This window comes from Phoca vitulina, unplaced genomic scaffold, assembly GCF_004348235.1.
Source record: "Phoca vitulina isolate PV1807 unplaced genomic scaffold, GSC_HSeal_1.0 scaffold38, whole genome shotgun sequence".
Classification (NCBI taxonomy): Eukaryota; Metazoa; Chordata; class Mammalia; order Carnivora; family Phocidae; genus Phoca; species Phoca vitulina.
The window spans coordinates 6,805,827-6,833,117 of NW_022589741.1; the positions used below are offsets into that span (position 1 = coordinate 6,805,827).

At 41.8% G+C, this 27,291-nt stretch overlaps 1 long non-coding RNA gene across 1 annotated transcript in view; it reads left to right on the forward strand.

Moving 5' to 3' along the window:
- Positions 1-25,804, forward strand: part of LOC116646906 — a 618,727-nt gene extending 592,923 nt beyond the window's left edge. The window contains exons 7-8 of the long non-coding RNA XR_004302238.1: positions 11,204-11,422; positions 25,532-25,804. This is a non-coding gene — a long non-coding RNA (uncharacterized LOC116646906). The remainder of the gene's footprint in view (positions 1-11,203; positions 11,423-25,531) is intronic.
- The last annotated feature ends 1,487 nt before the right edge of the window (positions 25,805-27,291 follow it).

The window sequence follows — 27,291 nt, forward strand, 5'->3', positions numbered from 1 at the left end:
TCTCTTACTGGTGAGAGTGAAGTTAAAATGTGTCAAAGCTGTTACCTCTTTCTGTGGCCCATGTGGAGACTTGTCCCTGAGGAACAGAGTGTCACTTCACACGTTAGAGACTCCATCCAAGAGGATGTCTGTCCTGAAGGACAGTCACTAAAACAGCTCTGTGTTCCAGGCATGGTCTTCATCATTCAGAGGCAGTGCCAGGCAGAACCACCTTCTCCTTCATCTGGAAGCAGGAAATAGGATTTGGGGAGCCTTGTTCTGTCAGCACCTGAGTTCCCCATTCTCCCATTGCCGGGCTGCTATCAGAAGGCAAGCATCTGTTGTGTTGTGTTTTGTGCTAAAAACGCTCTACAACGCCCACTGAAGCATCGGGACCCGGGGTGCCGGGAGCACTCCCCGCTATGAAACCAGAGCTGACCCACTCTTCAGATCCTGCTGCTGTTGTACCCGCCCCTCACCCTTTGGCTTCTGGAGAGCTCCAGGTGGTTAGCTCCCCTCAAAGCGAAAGGGGCTGATACGGGGGACTAAGAGCCCCTGCCCCCGTGTAGGACACCTCTGCATGTGTTTAGACTCCAGAATCCTCAGGAATCAGGCGTGATTCTAGAGAACTTTTGCGGAGACAAAAACACACCCTCCCAGTGCCGGGACAGACAAGAGCAGAATGACAGGGTTCAAATTAGAGGATCATTGGAACCCTTTGGCAGAATCCCTGAAACATTCAGGAGACAAGGAACTCACCAAGTCCACTGCACATTTTCCAGGGTCAAATCCACCTCACTGGACCCCACATGAGCCACAGCACCCAGCCCTGTGTGCCACATTTCACCTCTGGAGCTTCCCAAAGGAATAAGCGTAGTCTGTCCCGTGAAAAAGATGGGACTCTCTTCCCTTGCCATATCTAGGAGGCTCAAAAGGACAGAGCGATCAAGCATATACATCAGTTAAAAAGATACATTTTTTTCTTCTGTAGGCAATGAGGGCACAGGAGATGATAAGGTGCAGTGATCCTGTGTTTTCATTGTCTGGAACAGAGAGGCAGTGGAAACTCTAAAATCAGATTGGAGGTGGGACCTATATTTCCTAGTTAATTATAGTCATGCCGGTGTATAAGGGCTGCAGACAGAGGCAGAGTGATGTAGGGGATGGATTTGGCCAGCGGCCCCTATGAAATTCCCGACAGCACCCTGCTTTTCCCCTTTCCAGCCCTACACACCCCTATAAACATCTAATTTACTATTTGAAATACTTTATCTTCCCTTCCTAAGCATAAGCCTCATGACAGCAAGAAATATGTGTTCTGCTCATTAAAATCTATTTTACACCCTCACCCCAAATTTTATGACTCATTATCAATACAGCTTTGTGGATAAGAGCCATCACTGGAGTTAGAAGACCAAGCCCTGCTGCCAGCTAGCCGCGTGGACTTGAGTGAGTTGCTTAACCTCTCTGAGCCTCAGTTTCCTAATAAGTAAAATGGGGATAATAGTGCCTGTTTATAGTAAAAATGGAATGAAGTGAAGCCCATGGGGCCCTTAGCACAGTACCTGGAACATCAGAAGCACTCAGTAAGTGGTTGCTATTATTGTAAATTTAATTATTCTAATATTACCACATCAAGACTCTATTACCACACCAAACTAAGAGAAATATGGAGCTTGAGTTCTTCCGTACAACCATGGAGTCACATGTTGTTCAGAGACAACAGGACCAAAATGGAGTCGCTGGTGCTAAGCCCCACACCAGGAAACCAAGGCAATACCTAGTTGCCATCTTAGCCTCCCCCAGGAATGGCACCTGTCACCAGTGAATCTGGAATTACCTGGTCTGCACTGATGAAGCAATCCTGTCTGTAGACCCCTTCCATCCCCCTGACGAAGGACGGAAGCAATCCTTTCCTCATTCCTGCCTATAAAAGCCTCCCATTTTGTACAGCTCCTCAGGGCTCCTTACTTTCTGGTTGCCAGATGGGATGCTGCCCAGTTCATGAATTATTGAATTAGGTCAATAAGATCTTTAAATTTTACTCAGTTGAATTTTGTTCTTTAGCAACATATATAGGAATATTCTTCCCCACACTCCCCTGTCACCTCTTCTTTCTCCTTCAGTAACACTTTCACTGCATCAGGCCAGAATCTTCCCACTTAATTTGGATGATTAATTTTTCTTTCCAAATACAACACTTATTTCTCCAGCACACTCACCTCCAAGTAACAAGATTGGTGGAGGTCATCTGAGTGGGCAGCTCTCAGTGCAATAGATGAGAGCACATTAGCAGACCCCGTAGCCCCAAGGCCACCCTGGCTTGTGATTTACAAGGTGGAGCATGGAAGGCAGGGCCTGCTGCCCGGGAGAATGGCAAATGGCAGCAGAGCTTGGAGCAGAGCCTGGATCTCAGTTCCTGACCCTCAGACCAGGTCGTGCCTCTGTGCAGCATTCCCTCCCCCGCCTCCTCCCCCAGCCACTGCCGCTCTGCCCAGTGCTAAGAGGCAGCTCTCAAAGGCCTCAGGCCGCCCTGGGATTGGCAGATTCAGCAGCCATCCACTCCCCTGCTGAACGCATTTACTACGGGCAGCCTCAGAGTGAGCACGTTCCTTTTTCGGTCCCGTCCGCCACGCCTAGTCGCAATATTTTTGGCCATGAGCTTGCTGCCCTGCAGGCTCCATTGTCCTTTTCATTATTGGTGAAGACTTCCTGAGAAGATTCATTAAATATTGAGCTGGAGGTCTGCTATCAATTTGGTGCCACAGGAATACAAACAAGAAGAATTTCTAGGCTGATGTGATTATTAGTGGTGTGAAAGCATATGTAATTGCATACATTTACCTAGCATTCATGGCAGGGGGGAATACATATCATTAATCCTGCATTATTCAGGATAAGCTTTCTGAGGCAGAACTTCTTTATCACGTCTCTGATTGGGAATGTGCTATACTGCTCTCGCTGCAAAAGATTACTGGGGGATGAATATATTAACTATTTAATTGAACAGAGCATAGATCCTATCCTAAGGGTATAGTGTTTTTCAACAAAGCTTTTGAGAATGTCAAGGCATTTGGAATTTAAGCCTCCTGAAATACAAAGTAGTATATGTCAATCACTAGATCACTTTTATTTTCATTTAGTAACTCCTCTTTGGAAAACGTCCATGAGTCAGCTTTTATTTCATGCTCATGACTAACTAGAAACATTAATGCATGTGGGGGATTTCATGAAAAAATTCAAAACTGGGATATTATTCTCATTTTACACATGAAGAAAGTACAAGGAGGGAACTCTTCCTAATCTTAACTAGATTAGTAAAATCCCAACCATTTTTATAGTGTTAATTTGTGTGATTTTTGTCACCAGCTCCGAACTGTAATTATTCCTAAAGGGCCCTAAAGTAACCTTTTCCAAAGAGGTTTCTGCAAAACATTAGTCTGAAATATACCCCTGCTCCCTCCTTAGCCAAATATTCCAGATAAAAAGCGCTACTTACTTAATCTTTCAGAATGCCATGGTTTACATGCTGTGCTTGGATATCCATAATGTATGTCATCGAAGACTGTGAGGTCCTTTCATGAAGAGACATGTTTAATTTTAGATGGTCCAAATTGATTTGACAAGAAACCTTTTATTGAGTCACACTTATAATGTACTACAAAACCAACTTTAAAGGAAGTTCTTTTAGGACATAGGCTCACCATTTCCTTTAATATGAAATAATCATCTCTCTTCTCAACATTCATGGGAAACACTCAAAGCATCTCTGAATGATTAACACTAAGATCAGCAAGGGAGCGCTTAATCTTTCTTTAACAAAAGGATAGAGAATGTAGGTACTTTTTAAAAAAAAATTTCAGTCTTCTGTGGTGAAGGGAAAGTGTCCACATCTGCGTTGTCTGTGCAGACTGCGAGAGCCATCCTCTGGGCTTGCTGGTCACCCCTTCCATCCTCACCTCCTTCCCAGGTGATGTGCGGTCCAGGGGCCGACCTCTTGGAGCAGGCCCGTAGCTACCATGGCTACTCCTGAGCGAGTCCTGCATGAATGCACGTGGGGCTGTGCCATGCTCCACGGCCAGCCCCGTAGATCACAAATGTCTTCGATGGCTTTCCCCTTCCCGTGATATAATTGGATCCATTGCTCATCTGTCATGACCAAAGTAGAAACAGGCAACAGGCCATCTGTTCCATGTTCCCAAGATCTTCTTCCTCAGCATGAGGCCCCATCTCTGCTGTTCATTGTTACCATGGTAAGGTGCGCCCATGGTAACGGTGAACTGTGTGGCCTCAGAGCTGCCCACTTCGCCGTGCGAGGGACACTGACTCAGCATCAGGTCCTTCATTCATTCGACGGGCTGTTCTTCCCCAGATCTGGGAATGAAGAGCTCATGCAAGTGCCTCAGATTTCCCGGAGGCTCCTTCCTTGCGCTCATTTAATGCATTTTATGGCCCATGTGTCCTCTGCAAATGGCTAGATCTGTTTTGCCCAAGTGTGAAGAATAATTAAGATCATTCTAACTCAAATGAAGTGTTGAAACACATTGTCAGAGGATCGTGAGCATTGTAAATGTCTCGTTACCTCTGCCATTATGTAATGGGGTGTGTCGTCCCTCTGTTCCTTTCCTCTGAGATGTGGGGCTCTCCCTCCCACCCTACCTCTACTTCTCTGTGTGTGTCAAGAAGCCAGCACACACCTGCGATCAGCTGTCCTAAAGTGTCCCAGGCTGAGAAGAAAGAGACCAGGGTTTGGGTGATGCTCAGCAAAGCCTTGCAGCACCATCTGCTGAATTATCCCTGGCGAAGGTGAGGTGCAGGAGGTGTAGAGAAGATGCACCTCTCATAGGGCAGCACGAACCCAGGCTTCGTGCCTCCTCCTTCATGTGGCAACGCGTGGCCTGCTGGGCTGGCCGAGCTCCCTTTCTCCTCCTCCTCCCCCTCCTTCTCTACCTCCTCCCTGGGAGCATTTGCCTGCCCCTAAGCAGCAGAAGCGGCCCTCTCCATGTAGCTGAAACCAATTGATTCTGACTTGAAAATTGTCATTCTAAATATGTCTGAGCTGACAGTTAACGAGCACTTAATATTTGCCGGGCGCTATGTGAATGCCTTACACATACTGTCAGAGCTTATCCTCTTGTTAACTCATTCAGGAGGCTGCTATCATCCCATTTTATATTTGTGAAAATTCAGGCTTAGAGATTTTCACTGACCCCCAAACCATACAGCCACTGACTGGTAAAGCTGCAATGCAAGTGTGTGTTTCTGTGCACCCACGGGCCATGGTAGGGACCTCTCCACGATCTGCATGGTTCTTGGCTGCCTGTCCCCACAGTCTCCGGTGGTCCAGGAATCCCAGCATGCAGTCGCTATACACATGGAGTCTGTGTTCCGTCTGCCAGAATATTTCCTGACTAATCCCCTTACGGCTGCGACTTCCCCATCCTATGGACAGAGCCTTTCTCTGGGCCCTAGCCCTTCCTGTCTGCTCCAGCCTGCTCTTGTCAACCAGATCACATCCAGGCAAACCCAAACTCCTGACACCCCCATTTACCAAAAATCTATGCTTGAGACAGAAGACCCTTGGCACGTGAGAAGCTAGACATGGGATCCTACGGGCCCTAGCCCATAAGAATAATCAGCGATGCTTACTTCTGTGTCAAACATTACAATTGACTAAGCAATTTAGCATATTCCCTCATTTAAAATGAACGAATAGTTCAAGATGCAAATAGCAAAATGACTCGCTGCAGGAGACAGTCCGCGTCACACACTGGCACTTGGGACCTTCTACAGTCAAGAAGGGAAGTGTTTGCCCCACTGACAAAGTACATTTAAATAAATCTATAGAAGTAGTTAGTGGGCTTTTTCTTCTTTTAATTCAAAGTTTCTTTTTATTCATTGATTAATTATATAGAGACATACAAATTCAAATATGCAGTAGGAACAGTTGGCAAATTCATTAAACCTGATGATGTTTCTACTTCTCTTTCCCAAACGTAACCAATTGTTTGAGAAAATAACACCGTTAATTACTGCCAGTTGTTAACTGCAAACACATTTGCACTTTCACAAACATGGCATGTTTGCAATTCACACGTCTTCTGTTTTATAACCTGGAGCAAGTCTCCATTAACATTTGTTTTTAACAGAATGATTAGAAAAGGCAGTGGTTTAGCAAATAAGCAAATAATTACCTTTGGTTAAAGTCCTCATTTCGGCCCAATTTGAAGATGTACTATTATTCTTTCCAACAGTGAACATTCACCTCCAAATAACCTTCAGCTATGCCATCAGCACTATGCAGACTGATTGTTTATCTGTGTCTGCATTATTGTACAGCTCAGTGTCCTTCCAAATCCCAGACCATCCTGGTCAGGCCCTCTGCAGGTCCTGTCAGTCTGGTCCTCACTCACTTGCCCCCACTCACAGCATCTTTCCAGCATCCTTTCTGTTTTCCTGATGGCCAGTTTCAAAGATTCATCTATGGAATTATTTTGAATGCCTCTTCTTGCTACTTGGAAGGTTTGTTGAGGGTCCCAAGACCACCTTCAAGTTCAGTGATTTGCTAGAAGGACTCACAGAACTCCGAAAAGCTGTTGTATACCCACGTTTATGGTTTACTACAGTGAAAGGATACACATTGAAATCACCAATGGCAAAGGCACATAGGGAGGAATCCAGAAGAAACCAGCATGAGTTTCCAGGTGCTCTCGCCAGGAGAGTCCCGGGACAGTGCTCCATCCTCTCAGCCTGCTGAGTTAACTCTTTACTGCACTTCTTGAACAAAAAATATGTTGAAATATTGGTTTAAACTTCTCTAGTAAGCTTTATGCTGATTATTTTTATTAACCCAAGAAAGCAGTGGGCCTGTAGCAGCTCTAGAAGCTATAGATATAAAGGTGATAAAAATGTGGTAAATCTAGAAATTTTAAAATACCCCTTTAAAAAAACTGGTGGCAGAGGGGACACTAGGGAATTCTTACTGGATGGCTGCTAAGTTAGAGAACATGGGAATACATTTATCGTAGATCTCATTGTTTTACAACCAACATTACTTTCTGTATGTCACATACACTTTATAGAACAAAGAGGCCTTTTGTATAATAAACGTGTTTCATACAACTGTACTTGATGTGATGGAGTCCTTGTGCAAGAGGTAGCAAGACGGAACAGAAGGAGCACGGCATCGGGGCTTCTGGATCTGCTACTTTATAGCTATGGCTCTGTTGGCAAAATTCACATCCCTGGGTTCTGCTTTCCCAAACCATAAAAGTAATGCCTGGACTGTGTGGTTCTTAAGATCTTGTGGCAGCTGCTGATGCTGTTCACCAAATGCTCCTGGCTTTTTGCTTTCTGGGGATCTGGTAGGACATTGACCAGAGTTTTCCTTTGGTCAATGAAATATGAGTAGAAGCGACATGGGCCACTTGCAGGTAGAAGCTTTAAGAGCTAGCCTGTTACTTGCTGTGTACCGTACCCTGTGCCCACCATCCTGATACCCTGATGAGCAGAGACTCCTGTTGAGCTATGTTGGATGTACGGCTCGAATACAAGATAAACCTATGACAATAAAAACTACTAAGACTTGGGGCTGTCGCCACAATATCCATCAAAGTTAACCTATCCTCGTGGCTAGATGTCTTCAGTCCCTATCCCCACCCCCATTGTTCATAAAGGCCAAACATCATTTAAAAGCAGCCTGTTGTCCATTCTCACCCCAACCCTCCAAAACCCAACAGAATCCTGCCAGAAAGTTGGTAGTTGGTTTTTATCCCTGATGAGTAGTTCTGACACCTCTGTTCTGAAGAGCTGAAGTCCTCGAGGGCTTCTTTATGCATCAAGCCACGAGACTCTCATTCCTACATTATTTTCAGATATCGTGGTTTATCTTTCATCCCCAAATCCTGATCCTTAGGATGGGGGACCCTAGACTTGGACCCTATCCAGTTGGCCTCCCACGCTGCCAGCCCCATGGTATGCATTTCCTGGGTCTGCTGCAGCAACGTGCCACAGAATGAGTGGCTTAAAGACAAATGTATTGCCTCAGTTCAGGAGGCCAGAAGTCCAAGAGCAAGGTGTTGGCAGGATTAATTCCTTTTGAAGACTATGAAGGAGAATCTGTTCTCCTAGCTTGTGGTGATCTGCCAGCAACCTTCGGCATTCCTTGGCTTGCTGAGGTATCACCCTGATCTCTGCCTTAATGTTCACATGGCATTCTCCTACTATGCTTGCTTCTGTGTCCAAATTTCCCCTTTTGATAAGCAGACCAGTCATATGGGATTAGAGGCCTACCCTACTTCGGTGTGATCTCCTCTTAACTAATTGTATCTGCAGTGACCTTATTTCTAAGTAGTCACATTCTGAGGTATTGGGGTTAGGATTTTAACATATGATTTTTTTTTTTTTTTTGGTGGTGGAGGGGAGACACAATTCAACCCATAATACCCACTGTTCTGTCACAGATCTACTGGGAACACATTTTTTTGAATGACCCAGCTCTGTATCTGATAATTTTGTCATTACAACCCTCCACTTCCAAAGTCATTCCTTCAGCCTACTCCCAGATTTATATTCCTCCTCAGATCTTGCATCTTGCTCAAACTAGATTATTTTATAATTTACAATAGAGTGTAATGTACTTGATTATAGAATTGATATGTTTATCCAACAAACTTTTATTTTAGTGCCTAGTTTTATCTACTGGGAATTGAATGCATTTCCTGTTCCTTAGAAGTTCACAGTTTAAGTGGGGAGCAAAATGTATGTACAGTTAGGAACAAGACTTTCCAGTAGTTAATTTCATGTGACCCTCCACAACCCTGTGAGAAGGTCATTATCACTATTAAACAAATGTGGAAAGGGTCATTCAGTAGAAAGTACTGGGATATCATTGCAATTCTGTCAGGAAGCAAGAATTCCTGTCCCTTTCGAGGTCCTTCTAGCCAGCCTAAGAATCAAATGGATAGGAGACAGATTAACAGGAGAAAAATCAAATTTAATTTTGTGCACACAAGGAGTCCACACAGATATGGAAATTCCAAAGACATTCAAGCAAAATGAGGTATATTTATAATCCTGAGCTAAGGAGAAGGGGCTAGGGGTCTGTAATTTTCAGGAAGATGAAAAAGAGTAAATGTTTGGTAAACAAATATTTTCTGGGCCATTCAGAAACAATGGGGCTTGGAAAGGAATTTTAACGAACTGCCTGCTGAATTCCTCCCAGTCTACCCCTCTTAATTCATATTATATTGTAGTTACCCATGGTGATAGCTCTCTTCCTGGAGCAGGTCCTCTATCTAAATTCTTTTTAGGCAGTTGTGGGGGGCAGGGCAGGAAGGTAAAGAGCTTTTCCTGAATCTGCTGGGTCTTGATTGCTTTTAACTCAAAATAATCTTTATGCCAAACTGACTCCTCTTGGGACAGCCAGCCCTTGGTCCCTACAATCCAAAAAAAATCAGCACAAAAGAAAGGGTTAGAAAGCAAGTGAAGATATAGAAAAGGTAAAAATCAAAACTGGACCATATACCAGTTGGAGAAAATGGAGGAAGAATTTAGTACCAAAAATATTCTGTCAGAAATCCAATCCCCAATTTATAGCACTGTCTTTATTGAGAAGAAAAAAATCGACCATCAGACATTCTGGGGACCTCCTGATGATTTCCAGAAACACAGCATGATCTATACTTGTGATATTTCTTTAGCCAGTGCCAGTGAAAGAAAGACCTTCCTGTAAGAATGCTTATTTTTAAGATAGAAATAAATCAACTGATGGACCATCTTTATTTTGTATGGTGTTACACACTGAATTATGTCCTTTCTAAAAAACGTCATATGTTGAAGTCCTAATGCCCAGTATCTCAGAATGTGACCGTACTCGGAGACAGGGCTTTTACAGAGATAATTAAGGTAAAATGAGGTCATTAGGGTAAGCCCTAATCCAATATGACTGGTGTCCCTATAAGAAGAGGAAATTTGGACACAGAGGGAAAATGATGTGAAAACAGGGGGAGAAGACAGCCATCTAGAAGCTGAGGCTCATGGCATCCAACAAAATCAACCCTGGTAACACCTTCATCTCTGACTTCCAGCCTCCAGAACTGTGAAGAAACACATTTCTGTTGTTTAAGCCCCCCAGTCTGTGATACTTTGTTATGGCGGCCCTAGCAAATGAATACATGTGACTGATTCTTTTTAATTAAAAAAAAAAAAAAAAATTAAGAGGTTAGAAGAATCTAAAGGCAATGCAAAAAAAAAAAAAAGCTCCCCCTCTTTTTTTCTTTTTAAGAAAATTTCCACTAATAGTTTCATATTCAGACACACACACACACTATAGCATATAGCAAAAAATAATAGACGTGTATGTAATTTATAGTAAATTTATGTTTGGTCTTCATCCCAGTTCCTGGAACCCTTGGTATTTCTTAAGTGTTGAGAATGAGAAAGCGTCTTTTGTTATATTAATGAGGTGACCTTTGGAAAGCCTAACCAAAGGTTGGGGGCTAGTTGCCAGGGGAACCAACCAGTGATTGGGGGTTTGGAGCTTTCATCTCCTCCTTCCCACCACCCAGGATCTCCAGGGAGTGGAGAGGAGCTGGAGATTGAGTTCAATCACCAGTGGCCAAGGATTTAATCAGTAAGGCCTGTGCAATGAAGCCTCCATAAAAACACAAAAGGACTGGGTCCAGTGAGCTTCCAGCTTGGTGAACCAGAGTGCATACATGTACCTCTGTGCAGGGCCCCAAAGTCGTCAGAGACAGAAGCTCTTGTGCTCAGGACTTGTCCTATGTATCTCTTCATCTGGCTATTGATTCATATCCTTTAATATCCTTTGTAATAAACTGGTAATCTAGTGAATAAACTGGTTTCCTGAATCCTGGGAGCTGCTCTAGACAATTCATCAAACCCAAGAAGGGGGTTGTGAGAAGCTCTGATTTATAGCCAGGCTGTCCGTTAGATTTGGGACTGGTATCTGAAATGGGAACGGTCTTATGGGATCGAGCCCTCAACCTTCAGGATCTGATGCTATCTCCAGATGAATAGTGTCAAAACTGAGTTGAACTGTAGGACACCCAGCTGGTGACGAAGAATTGCTTGCTGTGGAGAAAGAACCCACACATCAAAATTGGTGTCACGATCGGTCTAAATATTATTGATGTATTTGACACACACTCCCAGGGATAGAAGAGTGATCCCTGAAGAGGTAAATTTGTTGCTTCTTTTCTAGGAAGAAGGTTAACTTGTGATACAGCATGATAGCAATAGGCAGACACATTGAGAGAATGAAAAGAAACAGGTGAGAAAATACAAAGGAGAAAGAATTTGAGGAGCCATGAGGAAAGGAAGAAATCACCTAGAAGCGAAAGGAACTTGAAAGGCCAGGAATACGAAGACAGCATCCATCACTGTCATGAAGGGCCTTGGCCTCTCCGTGGCACGGACTGAGGTAATTTTAGGGAATGGAAATATTCTGCAGTGTTTATATGTCATGCCAGTTTGTCTTCCTATCTTGTGAAATTTTAATGAAACTATTACAGAGGTGATCGTTAATCTTAATTTAGGTGATAAGGTAACATGCTAGCAACATAAAATCACAAGAATGAAAACGGGTTTGGTCATCAAAAAACTGTGGTTAAAGATAGAGTTGACAGGTTGTCTGGGTTGAAATCCTAACTACATTATCTTCCTAGCTGTGTGACCTTGACTAAATTGTTTAGCCTCCCTGTGCCTCCGTTTCCTCATCTGCAAAACAAAGTGACAACATTACCTCATCCATAGGGTTGTTAAGATCAAATGAGTTAATCAAACAGGAAGCTCTGAGAACAGTGCCTGAACACAGTGAGTACCACTACATGTGTATCATCATCATCGCCAACACGAATTGCAAAGAAATCTGTAACCGTTAGACAATTGCCATGTGTGTCTATTCTTTCTGGGATGTTAACCCCAAGTTTTTAATGCCCAAAGCACTTAAGGGGAGCAGATTGTGTGGGGAGACGGGGCTTTTTATTAATTTCAAAGATGAAACTGAAAGAAGAGTGCAACTGAAGGAAAGCTTCAGAAAAAAAAATCAGTAGAACAAAGTTAGCAAACGATAGAATGAATGACCTGGCATATATACCAGCCCACAGTCTGAAACACCTCCTTTAGAAACACTTTTTTTCTTCCTAATTCTTCTTCAGTATTTTCAAATGAGAATCATTCATTATTAGCCTGGATTTCAAAAAAGGAAAAAACGAGTTCTCTTTTTTTTAGCCTACAATTCACTTTCCATTTGAAATGCTTTTTCCCTATCTTGGAATTACATTACAAATATCACAGAGATTTTACCCATTTTAAGCAACAAGCCCAAGTATTTAAGCTTTTGTTCTTGGAGACTACTGAGTGCTACTCAGAGCATGGGCTCAAGAGGAAGCAGGTGTTGGTGCGATGATGACCGTGTCTGGGTCATATCTACAGCCAAGCTTGGGCATCCTTTTGCTGTGGACCTTTCAAGACACACAGACTAACATAAACTGCAAAGAACAACAAATGCCAAGTGGGAGTGCTGCTAAGTGGGGAAAGATAGTGACAGAAAGGGAGGTAGAGCCTTATCTCTAGACTTTGTCTGCCGAGTGGGCTGGGGACCGGGAAAGATCCGGTCTTCATTGTTCTCCAAGATTTTCATAATAATAACTAAAAATGGAGTTTTTCTGTGTGCCAGGCAAACAGAAAATGAACTCATTAACATGCATTATCTCATGTATGCCTCATAACAATGCCATAAGGTAAGTACTATTCCCACCATCTTTTGAAGGAATAAATCTTAGAGAAGTTGAGTAAATTTTCCAAAGTGATATGAATAGTAAGGGGCAGAGGCAAGAGTTGAAACCAGGTCAGTCTGACCCCAAAGCCTAAGCTCTTCACTACTGGGCTACCCTGCCCTTCCTCTGCTGTGTCACCACCATGTCCCGCCTGGGCTGTCCTTCCTCTACCCTGTGGCCAGTCTTTATCCTAACTAACATCTAACTCCGATCATGTTATTCCCCTACATAGGACATTTTGATGGCCACCTGTTGCCTCCCAAATTCCTGAGCCTGGCTACCAAGGCATTCTGATTTCCCTCTCCAAAGCCATCTGAAGCACATTGCTGCTCTCAATCGTAATACTCAACCCCCCGCCTCTCTGCCTTGTCCTCGCTTCCCTCTCTGCCTGGACTCTGCTCTATCCCCCTGTTGAACAACCACCACCACACTGGCCACCTTTATTGAGCCCTTACTCTGTACTAACTTGTTGTGACCCTCCTTCTACCCTGTGAGGTAGATACTGTTAGTATTTCACTTTTACAAATGGGAAAATTCAGGCTCAGCCATGCCAGGTCCCAAGTCCCACAGCGAGTAAGTCAACTGAGGAGGACTTGAACCCACTTGGCTGATAATAGAATCTGAGTTCCCATCCACTATGCTACACAGGTGGACAATGCCATGCCCGGCCTTTGGAGCCTCACACACATGCAAACCACTTGGCCCAGCATTCCCAATCCCATAGCAGGAAACAGCCATTAGCTCCTACTTCCCATAGAGGCTCACACTGTGGGCCTCTGTTACAAAAATTACTCCACTCTGTTTCACTTTGGCTGTGTCTTTTGCCCACAAGATGTGCTCTGCATGAGGCCATGCCATTCATCTGGTGTCCTTCGTGAACCTAGTGCCGTATCTGAAGCCCAGCAGGCACTTACTTGATGTGTGCTGAATTCATTCAATGGCTGTTTATTGAATTTCTGCAGAAATGATCTCACCCCTGCCCCCACACTCCCTGGTACAATTGTCCGTATCCTTTTTTTTTGGTTCACACCCCCCTTGGAGAAACTGATGGAAGCCATGCATCTTTACAACAGAAAAATGCAACAACCCATAAAATTTTACATGCTTCTTTAGGTAGTTCATGAATTCTGGGTTCAGAGTCTAATTGATTTGAATTCAATTATTAGTGAATTGAATTATTCTTGTTACTTCCTTTTTCCTGTTATAGAAACCCAACTTAAGCTAGCTTAGACAAACGGAGGGTTGTTTTTGTTTTTGTTTTTCCTGAAGAGTCCAACAAATGCTTACATTAGGGGGGAAAAAGTGTGAGCTTGGCTTCTGGAATAAATGGAATCAGAGACATCAATGTTACCAGGATGTGCTTCTCTTTTCAGATCAGGGTTACTTAGTCTCTCAAATTCACTTCTGCCACAAACTGGAGAAGAAGCTCGCTGGCAGGTCCCATGCCTCACATCTTACCACCAGAGAGGTAGATGTTCTCTCCTTTAGTCATTAAAAAAAAAAAAAAATCAAGGAAGTATTCTGATTGGCCAACTTAAGTGACGCGTCAGCTCCTAGACAGTTGGTCACTGGAGGAAGAAAAGCTCCACATAACAGTGTTCTCAGAATATATACAAAAGAGAGAGTCCCCAGCTTTCTCACCACCAACCCCTGGACACCTGCTTGTCCCTCACAGTGCCCCCATCCTCGACACCCTCCCAGACAGTGCTCTAAGTCCCTGCTCCTTTTTTTCCCACCTTTGCTCCAACACTGTCGGAATGTGCCCGTCCTGTGCCACATCCTGACCCAGCTCTTTGCTTTTTAAGGGAATAGCTTACTAATCCAGTGGATTGATCTCAGCCCGACTAGGAAGGGGAAAACACAAAACAAAACAAAAACCGTCATGGGGCCCCTTTTCCACCTGAGATAAGCTCTTTTATCGGTGGCCATCTATAATAATCACTTTAATCAACAATGGTTCTAATACAGGAAATTTTGCCTAACTTTAGAATTCCCAGACTTAAACCCCACTGACTTTTAGAACTAGGAGAGTCCCTTGAGATCATCTTGTCTGAATGACGACAAGAATTGGTGAGTCATTTTTTTCGGTCGCCCAGCAACCTGACATCAGGCCCTAAGTGAGAGCTTCTGGCCCCTAATTCTCTGTCCAGTTACCTTCTTGCTTCACTGTGATGCACCAAGGAAAAGATTTGGTTTGCCACAAGCCCTGGGGGCTTACCAGTCACCAAACACCTGTTGCTTCCTCATTGAGACAAGTGTTGATTTCATTATGTACATAAAAACATAGAATTAATTGGTTTTATGAGAGGCATGCACTCTAGATGTTTGGAGCCAGGCTTCTTGTGCTCACACTTACCTGCTTGGGCAGGTTAGTTAACATTACTGTGCCTCCATGTCCTTATCTAGAAAATGGGTCCCACAGTTCTAAAATGATAGCCTCACTTAGTGTTTGTTGTTTCTTGTGGTTTATGTTACTGTAGGCATCAGCAGCTCATACCAACGAGATGCCCAATAGCAGTACCCACCACCACACTGGTTTTAGAAGAATAAGTTAATTCATGAGAATCACTTAGGACAGTGTCTGATGCAATGTAAGCATTCCATAAATGTAACAACTATAATTAAAGGGAACTTGTCAGGAAAAAAAGTGAGTATTTTAAGGGCAAAGTCAACAAAATGTAATTTTCTGGAAATCAAGTAATTCAAACCCTTAATTAGCTAGACTTTTTTTTCTGCCACACTCGTTCATAAGAACAACATAAATTAAAAAACGGTTACCAGGAATTTAGTTTCAAATTAGTAAGATAATCAAGTGTAAATAAACCTAAGAGATTCCTAGACTCAGCCCAATCAGTGAGTAAGTAGGCTATCTTGGTCAGCTGTCCTTTGCAATCAAAACTGACATTCAGAATAATGACTTATGTGTCCTTAAATCCTGAGTCCTCAAATTAATTATAATAATAGTGATCCTTTGAGAACTGCTTGCCAAGTAGGCATTGTGTTAAGTGCTTAACATACATTATACCCCATGTAAACACACACACACACACACACACACACACACACACACTCATTTAATCTTCTTAACGACTTTGGGAGTGTAGGTTTATTCCAATTTTACAGTTAAAAGTGCCTTGTACAGAGAAGGAAGTTGTAGCTTGGAGAAGTAACCTTCCAAGTATATACAGTTGGTAAGCGTAGCTAGGGTTTGAACACAGCCTTGTGACTCCAGTTACCAAGCAAAGAGAGTATGACAATTCTTGTTCTATCTTCAACCAAAAAACAAAGTCTTCTGCTTGGCTCTTAATTAACTAGAAATGGCAGCGACTTAGAGAACTTCATCCTTGGTCTGACAATCCACTTGCAGAGCATCTGTTTCCCAGTGTTTTCAATTATCCTTCCCCCTACCATCAGCAAGGAATACCAAGAATCGACTGTAGACCATGGATTTTTAACTCCATAAGCACAGGATTGCATTTTATTCATTTCTGTTTCCCCAACAGAACCAAAAACAATGACTTCTTGTTGACAAAGAATAAATGTTTATTGAACATGGTGACAAATGTTAACTAGGCTTATTATAGTCATCATTTTGCAATAGATACAAATATTGAATCATTGTTCTATTCCTGAAACTAATGTAATGTTATATATCTATTAAATCTCAATAAAAATACACAAACAAATAAAAGAAATTTAGCTATAATAGTACATGGTTAACTGAGGAACTACAAGCATTCCAAGGAAGAAAGAAAAGAATGATAAATGTTTTCTTAATACTTTCTAAAATCTTTCTCCAAAGAAGACATGTAGATGGCCAGCAGACACAAAATGTTCAACCTCACTCATCGTTAGGAAAATAAAAATCAAAACCACAATGAAATATCACCTCACACCTGTCAGAATGGCTGAAATCAACAACACAAGAAACAAGTGTTGACAAGAATGTGGAGAAATAGGAACCCTAGTGCACATTCAGTGGGAGTGCAAACTGGTGCGGCCACTGTGGAAAACAGTATGAAGGTTCCTCAAAAAGTTAAAAATAGAATTACCCTATCATCCAGTAATCACACTACTGGGTATTGACCCAAAAAATACAAAAGTACTAATTCAGAGGGATACATGCACCCAGATGTTTATTGCAGAGTTATTTACAATAGCCAAATTATGGAAGCAACCTAAGTGTCCACCGATAGGTGAATAGATAAAGAAGATGTGGTATGTTTATACAATGGAATATTACTCGCCATAAAAAGAATGAAATCTTGCCATTTGCAATGACATGGACAGAGCTAGCGAGTATGATGCTGAGCGAAATAAGTCAGTCAGAGAAAGACAAATACCATATGATCTCATTCATATGTGGAATTTAAGAAATAAAACAAACAAAGAAAAAAGAGAGGAGAAACAGACTCTTAAGTATGGAGAACATCCTGATGGTGACCAGGAGGGAGGTTGGGCGGGGGGGGGGGGGATGGGTGAAACAGGTGATGGGGATGAAGGAGTGCACTTGTCGTGATGACCACCAGCGTGATGTATGGAAGTGATGAATCCCTATGTTGTACACTGTGTGTTAACTATACTGGAATTTAAGAAGAAAAAAAAAGGCCCGAGGAGATGGATAGGTCAGATAAACTGAACAGACAAGAGGTAAATCGAAGCAATATAGTTGGGTTATTCCTATGGGCTCAAACCAGTCAACATGAAATCACTGATAGAAAAGTTGAAAGAGTCTATAGGATAAACTAGTTTTAAAGTATATGTTCACTGTGTAGACCCTGCCTTCAAGGGACCTAAATTCTAAGCAGCATGACAGTTTATTGAATAAAGCATAGGCCTATCATAAAAAAATAATTTAAAAAGTTTTTTAAAAGCAACAAAAAATTAACTATTTCTTTAGAGGCAGGGGTGTTTTGTTCTATTAGACTGCAAATTTTCCTACCAAATTCTCAAAAAAAAAAAAAAAAAAACCCAAGGCGGGGGGGAAAACTTCATAAGATCCTTCAAATAAAAATTCAACAATGCAAAAAAAGATGTTTGTTGAACAAACAAATGAGTAAATAGATATGTGTATCAGCCTCTCCATCAGGGAACTGCATTTGAAAGAAAAAACATGTTCTGTCTGGAAAGACAGATTATAAATGGGAGCACCGTAAACTTCAGTGTGTACTAGCTATATGATCTTAAGCAAGTTACATTAACTCTGATTTGGAAATTGAGGGATTGCTTATCATTTTATTCTCAAGATTGGAAGAACTACATGTGCTGAAAAATTCTAAAATGCCCAATACATAGTGGCTACTCAAAAATGTATTTCATTTTCCCTCCTTTCTTATGTTTTTCATTTCCACCATCAGCCTATTGTTTCCTTAGACTTATACCATTGATAAATAAAATCTAGCCTGTACAAAGCCCTTGCAATTTGCAAAGAATATCACGTTATCTTCTTTGAACATCACGGTAACCCTGACAGATAAGAGAACACAATAAGCTGATTCCATCTCAAGTGACAGAATACAAAACCTGTTCTGTTCTTGTTTATGAAGTGAGTAAATCGTAGTGCCCAGACTCAAATCTGGATCCACTGGCATGCATCCTGAGCTTTTCTCAATACTTCAAATGGCTTTCAAAGAAAGTGAGACAAATCTTAGATCTTTTAAATTAACTAGTATGCATGTTCTGAATGCAGAATTATGTGAAATCATAAAATCATATGTCTTTTTCAGGTTTAACCCATAATACCCTTCCTTATAGAAATAACTTCATTTGGTTCAGATAACCGATTATGGAAGTTTTTTTTACCAGGCATTGCTCTAAATATTAACACCTGATAGTGGCAGGACCACAGCTTATAAGAATAGCCCTAAATAAAATTCAGAGTTCATCGACTATAGGTAAAAAGCTTCCAGCTTTTGTTCTGTGGAGTAAATGGATCAGATATATAGAATTAATTAGGACTGTTTTTTGTTTTGTTTTGTTTTGTTTTTTTAGAGGTGGTGGGAGTAGCAGAGAGAGAGAGAAGCTTAAGCAGCTCCATGCTCAGCACTGATGTGGGGCTCGGTCTCATGACCTTGAGATCATGACCTGAGTCAAAATCAAGGATTGGACACTTAACTGACTGAGCCACCCGGCACCCTATGATTAGGACTGCTTTTAATAAAACTCTACTTTTTATATGCTGTTCAAAGAATTTTATTTTTCTTTCTGACCTTTGAGATTATAAGAAAAAAATGGGGAAAAAATGACTATAAGCTAAAGTTTATTTTAAACTGAAAGGTTTTTATGTGCTTTGTCAAAGTGCAAAATGTTTTTGTGCAATTATTAAATTATTCACCACTCCATATCTTTCTGGGGTGCCATTGTACCACCAAATCGATGTCTCTGTGCAGAAAGAAAAACAAGTGAATTCTGAGTCACTTCAGGAAACCAAACATTTTTAATAACAGCATACTACCATTATTTGACATCTATTAAACATCAAGAGATTCTTCAGAGTGTCTTTTATTTAGTGAGACTTTCAAAGAACACTGTGTTACACTAATCCCAGTTTAAAGAAAACTCAAGATCTAAATCTGACTAAAGAGGACAGAAACTGGGAAAGAATAACAAGACTTGAGGAGAGAGACAGCTGTGTTGGCCGCCATCTTCTTGGCTCTGGCATCCAGTGTGCAGACCCTCCACACTCCTAGAGTACTTCTCTTTCAACTTTATTCATCTTAAGAGAAAGCCTCGTCTCAGGATGAGACGCTGAGGCATGGAGTACTAGGAATCTGACTGTGGCTGCCTGGGGGCACCAGTTAATTGCCCAAAGGACTGGCTCAGGGGGAAAGCCAATCCCCCTGAGCTGAGTTCAACTCTGCCACGTTCTTCTTACCCCATCCCAGCCCACCACCCCAGCCCGGACCCCAGAAGTAATTCACCTGAAGATAGCCCTGTGACTTACCCAGCCCACATTAGATTTTCCTACCCCCTTCAGAAGTCCAGGGCATCCTCATGGTCCCCCTCTTGTCAGTTCAAAACAATTGTTATGGGCCTGCCAGTGTTCAGGAAAATGCCAATAGGAATAAAAGCTGAGAGGTGACTCGTCATTAATTTTTGCCACTGGTTCCTGGCGTGGTAGAAGTATGGCAGTTTTGTGTATTGGAAAAGTTATTTTTTCAAATAAGTGGAGTCAGACCTCCCTCACTCATCTCTCTGTGGGCCACAGGATCCTGTCACTGCTGGGCAGAGACTTTGCTGGCAATGGTTGCTCAGTGCTGAGAGCTTACCTAAAGTGATTAAAACAGACTGCAAAATCATCTGCCAAAGCCGATGAGCAGGAAAATGGAAGCCGATAGAGGGAGTTCACAGTCATATTTCCAGACAAATTATACCAGATCTCATTCATTAGAGCATGAATCCACAACCACCAGCTGAGATTTATATCAACCTAATTTAGCCTCAAACGCAGCTCATAGGAATAATAAAGCTTAACAGAAAAGATAATGCTGTGGGTACAGTGCAAAATGCTTGAATTGTAAGCAGCATGAGTAGTCACCCGAGTGCTGTGACTAGAGGCTTCTTCTGACCTCAAACATCTCTCTCAATAAGCCAGGTGCCATTATGCCTGAAATTCCTTGATTTGAGGCTTATTTCTATAGTTTAGGCATTGTGGCCACAAACACCGCTCTCTTTTCAAATGCAAGAGCCCCTGGAGGTGGAGAGCATGAAGTCAGTAGGACACGAGTGTGAACAAATACAAGAAACCATTCTGTCTGTTGATACGGGAACTGGAACAAGCCTCAGAACTGGACACCATGGAGATGAGAGGACCTGAAAGAAATGAGGGAGAGTAACACAAAAGTCTGGCTGATGTTGACATGACACATCAGAGGACGCCCATTTTTCTAACTCTTGACAGAATCCAGAAGGTGAGGTTAGCAATAAATAGTAGAGATATTTAGATACAAATAACAAGGTATTTGTTTGCTAAAAATATCAAGAAACATGGTTGTGTTTACAAATAATGTATTACGTCAATATTAAAATGCTCCTCCCTATGGCATTTTTATGGCAGAAGAAATACATTTTCCATATAGATGGGGGCAACTTTAAAAATAAAACTGTCAGTTATTTTACCAGCAAAAACGGGCTTATTCAGGAATAACAGAGACTTGTAATTTGGGACATGCAAGCTAGTCTGGAGAACAGAGGAGAGGAGTGCTATTTTATAGTGAAAAGGGGAGTTGGAAGGGGCTGTTAGAAACAAAAGGTCGATTGGAGGAAACTGGGAGTTTGAAATGTAGTGGCTTTTCATTGGCTGAGCTGTGACAGTGTTTCACGGGCTGGGCTAGTATTGTAAGAAGAAACTCTTTCTTCCTTCTGCTGGGGCAGTGAAGTATAGGCTTCTTCCTGTGGGAATGCAAGAGCGTGCAAGGTAGTCTCTTCCTCTTGGGGTCTGCCATTGATGGTGAGTGGTAGGTTCGAGAGAGCTCCCACTTCTGGCCTCCAAACTCCACCTTAGTGAGGTTTTCTTTATTCCGATTCACAGAGATTCTTTTACAGCATTGCTCTTGGAATCCTATTGTTGTAAACAAAAAATAATGGCATTGTTGCAAAGTCTCATTTTTGCCTTCTGTAAAATAGTTCTAATCTTACTTTATAATTCCACTTAAAAGCTTTGGAGAAAACTTCTGACAGTTTCCCATAGACCTCTCTGGAATCATCCATTCCCATTTGTTCTTGTTCTTTTGGCTTTTATTGTTAGTGCTTCAGTGCCTACGGTGTTGTAGCTGAGTACGGCTCATGTCACTGCCATCCCCATCACTCAGACTTCCCCACCCCAAGAGTGTGGTTGTTGTCCTTGCCAAGTTCAGTGATGGCTCCAGGCACGCTTCCAACGCAGCCTGTCTGAGGGGAGCCAAGGCTGAGCTGAAGCAAGGTAGCTGTGTCAGCCTCTTCGTTATCAGTTTATCAGATGAAAGAGATCAAACTGTTCAGCTGCCTCTGTAGTCTTGAATGCTGAGCATCTGGTGTTTGATTGTGTATTGCCGTGGAAGAACACAATAATCCTCAAACATTTTGATCACAAGTACATTTGTGTGTGAAGAAAAATGTCTCCCTGCTGGTAAATGTCTTCTTAGCTTTGATAAAAAGGTGTGGAAGACATCACGCAGCACCTCAAATTGCCAAGGAAAGCAAAGACTCCGAGACTCTTTGGAGTTCGGGGAAGCCTGCAAGATCATGTAATTCAGTTCCCGATCTAAGTTACCTCTATAAATTTGCAAGTGAAGAAGTTGGTGCCTGGAGGGAAAGTCAGTGTCCCCGATCACTTCCTGAGTTAACAAAGGGTGGCAGCAGGGCCCAAATCAAAATTCGGACACCAATGAGTGGGAGGAACAGAGTGGCCTTGTCTCTGGCTCCAACAGAGGCAGAGCCTTGAAGGCCCCCACAGGCCGGTGTGAAGGCATGGGACAGAACAGAGTGAAGGGAGATCAGGACTGATTTTTGTCTGAGGGCACCACCATTTGGTCTGACTTTGACATTCCTGTGGACTGGTGAGTTGGCCTTTGAGATGGGTATCCTGCGTGACTCTTATTGTTTAAATCAGCCTGGCCAGTCTGAAATAGTAAGAAACAAAAGGAGATGTGAATTTTGGAAACAATTTCAGCAGGAGAAGCAATGCTAATGAAAAGTAAAGTGGGGAAGCTTAAGAAGGATGATGTAGTCACTGAGTTGTTGACTAGTTTTTTTCCCAAAGACCCAGCCCTAATTTAGCAGGGATGGCATCTCCTCGTGCAAACTGAGGGGTGCAACTGCAGGCTTCCTGTTTAAGAATCTTCTCCCCACGAGCCAGCCACAGAAACTCTCAACCACTGAGTATTCTCGCTTCCTCTGAAAGCACGTGTCCCAGACTTGGTCTGGTTGGACTGGATAATCTGTCAATCCATGAGTAGCTAACTCTTGCCAATGAAAGCTCTGAGGGAATTGAATGGGGTAAAGTAAGATGTGGTGAGATTAAGTGTACAAGATGAGGAGAAAGAAAAGAAATATTGTACATTAATCACACATAAGGTGCCAGCCACATGCAAAGGGCTTCTCATACACTATTTTCTTTAATCCCACAATAACCCTGTGAAGTGGTATTAGCGTTATTTTCTAACTGAGGAAAATGAGACTCATGGAGGTCAATTAATTGCACAAATTCACAGAGCTAATGAACATGAGAGTCACAGAGGTAGTTAACTGTTCATTAACACTTGTACTTCCCAATGGAGAAAGTATAGCTGCTATGGAAAGCAATATGCCAGTTCCTCAAAAATTTAAAAATAGAATTACCGTATGATCCAGCAATTCTCCCTCTGGGTATATACCCAAAAGAATTGAAAGTAAGTACTCCAAGAGATATTTGTATATCCATGTTCCTAGTACCATTAAGAACAACAGCCAAAAGATGAAAGTAACCCAAATGTCATTTGTCAGATGAGTGGATGAATGAAATGTGGTGTAGACATACAATGGAATATTATTCAGCCTTAAAAAGGAATGAAAGTCTGACACATGCTACAACATGGATGAAAACATGCTAAGTAAAATAAGCCAGACACAAAAGGAAAATTTCACATGATTCTACTGGTATGAGGTGCCTAAAGTCATCAAATTCATAAACACAGAAAGCAGAACGGTGGTTTCCAGGGTCTGGGGGAGGGGAGAATGGGGAATTGTTTAATGGGTGCAGAGTTTCAGTTTCGGATGATGAGAAGGTTCTGAAGATGGGTGGCAGGGATGGTTGCTTAATGCCATTGAATTGTACACTGAAAACTGGTTAAAGTGGTGACTTTTATAATATGTATATTTTATTACAATAAAAAAATCATGTTCCCCCTTACATACTATAGCATTATTACGTGGGGAATGGGTGCCCAGCCGGTAACTACCTTCCCTTGCTCCCCTTGCATCCTGGTGGGCCGTATGAACAGTTCTCCCCAATGGAATGTGTGTGGAAAGAATGCACATTGCTTCTGGACCAAGACAGTCAAGAAGCACACGTGCCTTCTCCATCCTCTCTTTCACAATCTGGGGCTACACCCCAAGAATGCTGGGACTCTGAAGAAGGGAGGAGCCACATGTTGGGAGGAGCCTGGCTCCCTGAATCACCACATGGTAGAGAATTGCATGGGACTTAGGAGAGTGAGAAATATAATTTATTGTAAGTTACTATAATTTTGGAGTTTATTATTACAGTGGCTAGCATTTTCCTAAACAATACACAGAGGGATTTGGTAATGCAAAGCTCGAGCACCTCTAATGTAGACAAGGCCAAGGAACATGGGCACGAGAGGCATAGAATTAAGGTGAGCTCTGGCAACCAGTAGACACACGGATGGTCATGGAGGTTGGATTCTGAACTGGAGTAAGGGGCAGTCTAACCCATTTTGATGTGACAGACCTTGTCCAATAAAGATGGGACCAAAATAAAAATTGGTCAGAACTTATGACCTAGAGAAAATGCTAAGAATTAGCTTCTGAATTACAAGAAAGTAGGTGATGGTAACCCCACCTAGGAGATCAGCCTCTAAAAATGAATTTTATAATCATCAATGCTACCATAAAGGCAGACCAGCAACATTCTTGTGACTGTGATTCTCACTTAGTTATATAGAATTTTAGTTTTCTTATATTATAAGATGCCTCCTGACTCAGATAAGCTGCCATGAGTTAGGCCACGGAGAGTTTGGGAACACAAAAGAATTGGTGAACACTGAATTTCACATGATTATGAGAAGCCAGAGTTTATGCTGCAATTCTCACAGAATATTGTAGCTGACCCTGAAGCTAGGAAGCAAGGCCACTGTATTTATTGCCCACAAAGCTTCTGCCGATGGGTTACTCATTTATTTGTGAGCCACATATGGAAAGTATCTGTCTTCTGAAAGAGCTTGTGTATTTGGCTTAAAATACCAAATAGAGCATTTAAGTAAAGCAGAATTGGAGAAAGGAGTGCTTAGATTAAAGAACAGAAAATAAAGCATGGGTGGGCGCTACCATACCTCCAAGAAGGTTCTAGTGGTGTCTTTCCTAGTGTCTGTCTCCAGTGGTCCTTGGGGAGGAAGCTAACAAAGCAGAAAAGAAGTGTGTGGTCCCATTTAAGGCAGTAAACCAGAGGAGCTTCCAAAGATGGAAATTATGAAATAGATGATTCTTCCAGGACTCCTTACCCCAGAGCATAATCCAGGGAGCAGTAGGTCAGAGATAAAGGAGCCCACAGCATCCAAGTAAGTGTTCTCTTTTCAGGCTTATAGTAGAATAAGCAGGGACCAAATGTAGAGCTAGCTTCTGATCCCATATCACATGCAGAGTGGCACCTGAAGCAAGTTGTTGTCAACACCTCTGTTGAGTAATACTCTAGGTGCGAAAGTATTCAGTAAGGTTACAGGCGTCCAGGTAAGTCACAGCCCAGGCTCAGTGATGTCAGCGTGTGCTGATAGAGAGACTCACTCCACTGATGTGCATCCTCATCACAAGGAACCCCACTGGTAAAAATAGCACAAGCCCCACCCATAATAAAAGCTTAGGCTTATATATACACATATGTAATAGATTTGGGGAATTAACCAGAAGAATCCAACTTTCAGGAAGAAACAGTGCACCTCAGAATGGGTAATCCCAGGCAGGAAGACCCTAGTCAGCAAACATGGCTGAGAGGAAAAGCAGCCGTGTTTCTAGAAGCAGTGTGAGGCTGTTCTTGAACCTACTTTGATTCACTCTTCTAGGAAATGCCCAGGCATCCTGGGGAGGAGAGAGCTGGAAGAACCCTGTTCCTGGGTGACCAAGCAGCCACCTAGAGACATCCCACCTAAAAACAATCTCCACAGGACATGAGAAGAAGAGTTATTTCCCTACCTGTCAGCAGGCAGAAAGGTAAGGGGTTAAGAGGTTGTACATCAAGGAATGTTTGAGGCTGTCACTGGATCAAGGATACCACATGGATGCCTAGAGTTAATCCAGTAGGCAACCCAGAATCAATTCTGGATGGGAGTCATAGGTCATGGGAAAAATTAAGACTTGAGAAGACAGAATCATCTAGGTCAGCAATTCACAAACTTTGAGGTCTCAGGGCCCCTTTACTGTCTTAAAATTTTTTGGGTGCCCCAAAGGAAGTTTGTTTATGTTGGTTACATATTGACATTTACTATGTTAGACACTAAAACTGATCATTTAAAAATATTCACTTAAAATAGTAATTAGATGTATTACATGCTAACATTTTTATGAAAAAATAGCTATATTACCTCAAACAAAAAAAGTACTGAGAAAAGTAATATTATGTTACATTTTTGCAAATCTCTTTAATATCTGACATAAAAGAAGACATCTAGATTCTCAAATCTGCTTCTATATTTAGTTTCTTAGGATTTATTGCTGTGGTTGAAAGATAGGAAGAAAACCTATCTTACATAGTTATATAGCTTGAAAAATAGAGTAGTATTTCAATAGTCTTTCCAGAGAACTATAGATAATCTTCTCTGATACTATACCAAAACTCAAAGGTGGTTTCCTACAGCTGTAGGTTAATTGCGGTGTGGAATCTAAAAACATATCACATATATGCTCCATTCTATAAAAATCTATTGGTTTATCGTGCACATTGAATGAGTCTTTTGTACTTGCATGATATTTTAATATCATGTATTGATCATTTTGGAAGATGTTGATTCACTGAGTTATGCCAATCTTCTAAATGTTGACTACATTTCATTATCCACTGTCAAAAAAAATTACTTTTTAAATACCGCCCCCTTACCCTTTCAAAAAAGTCTTTTAAGTGCAAAGTAGCAGCATAGCTCACAACAGCTGGTGCAAGCTTTCCACAATTTTAATTTTCATGTAAAAGCTGAAATTTTATCACTGGCAGCGAACAAACAAAATTGTCTGTTGTTTTCCTTGAAGGTAAATTCTTTCTTTGTCCATTTTTGAGGAAATGTCTACCAAATACCCAAGTCTAAATTACCATGATTTGCCTACTAGTCATACTTTGAAGTAAAAAATGCTGTTCTACCAAAAAAAAAAAAAGGTCTAGTTTAGCTTGCAACTCAAATAATTACACAAATGCTCTTTTTCAAGACAAGCGGTCATAAGCATTCTACTTCAATATGCAGAAGTACTTTATGCATACGTTCCATTTCATTACCCAGAGTATTAAAATAATGCATCCTTAAGATTTAACAAAATTAATACTTTCTACTGCTTCATTGAAAATATTCTTAAGTGAAACTGATTTTTTTAAATATGAGTGTGTGGCAGTGAAATTGCATCTCTATAAAATTGGGTGCCACTGTCTTGATTCATACTAAGACACCAGTGCATTTACCCACCATTGTTTTTGTACCATGATAACAAATGTCAACACAGTAGATAAGAAACAAACTAATGTTTCAGTATGATTATGAAAGTAGTTTGTATGTCATGGAGCCCCTGTAGAGAACTTCCTGGGGTCTGAGGACCTCACTAGAATTGCTGATCTAGGTCAGTG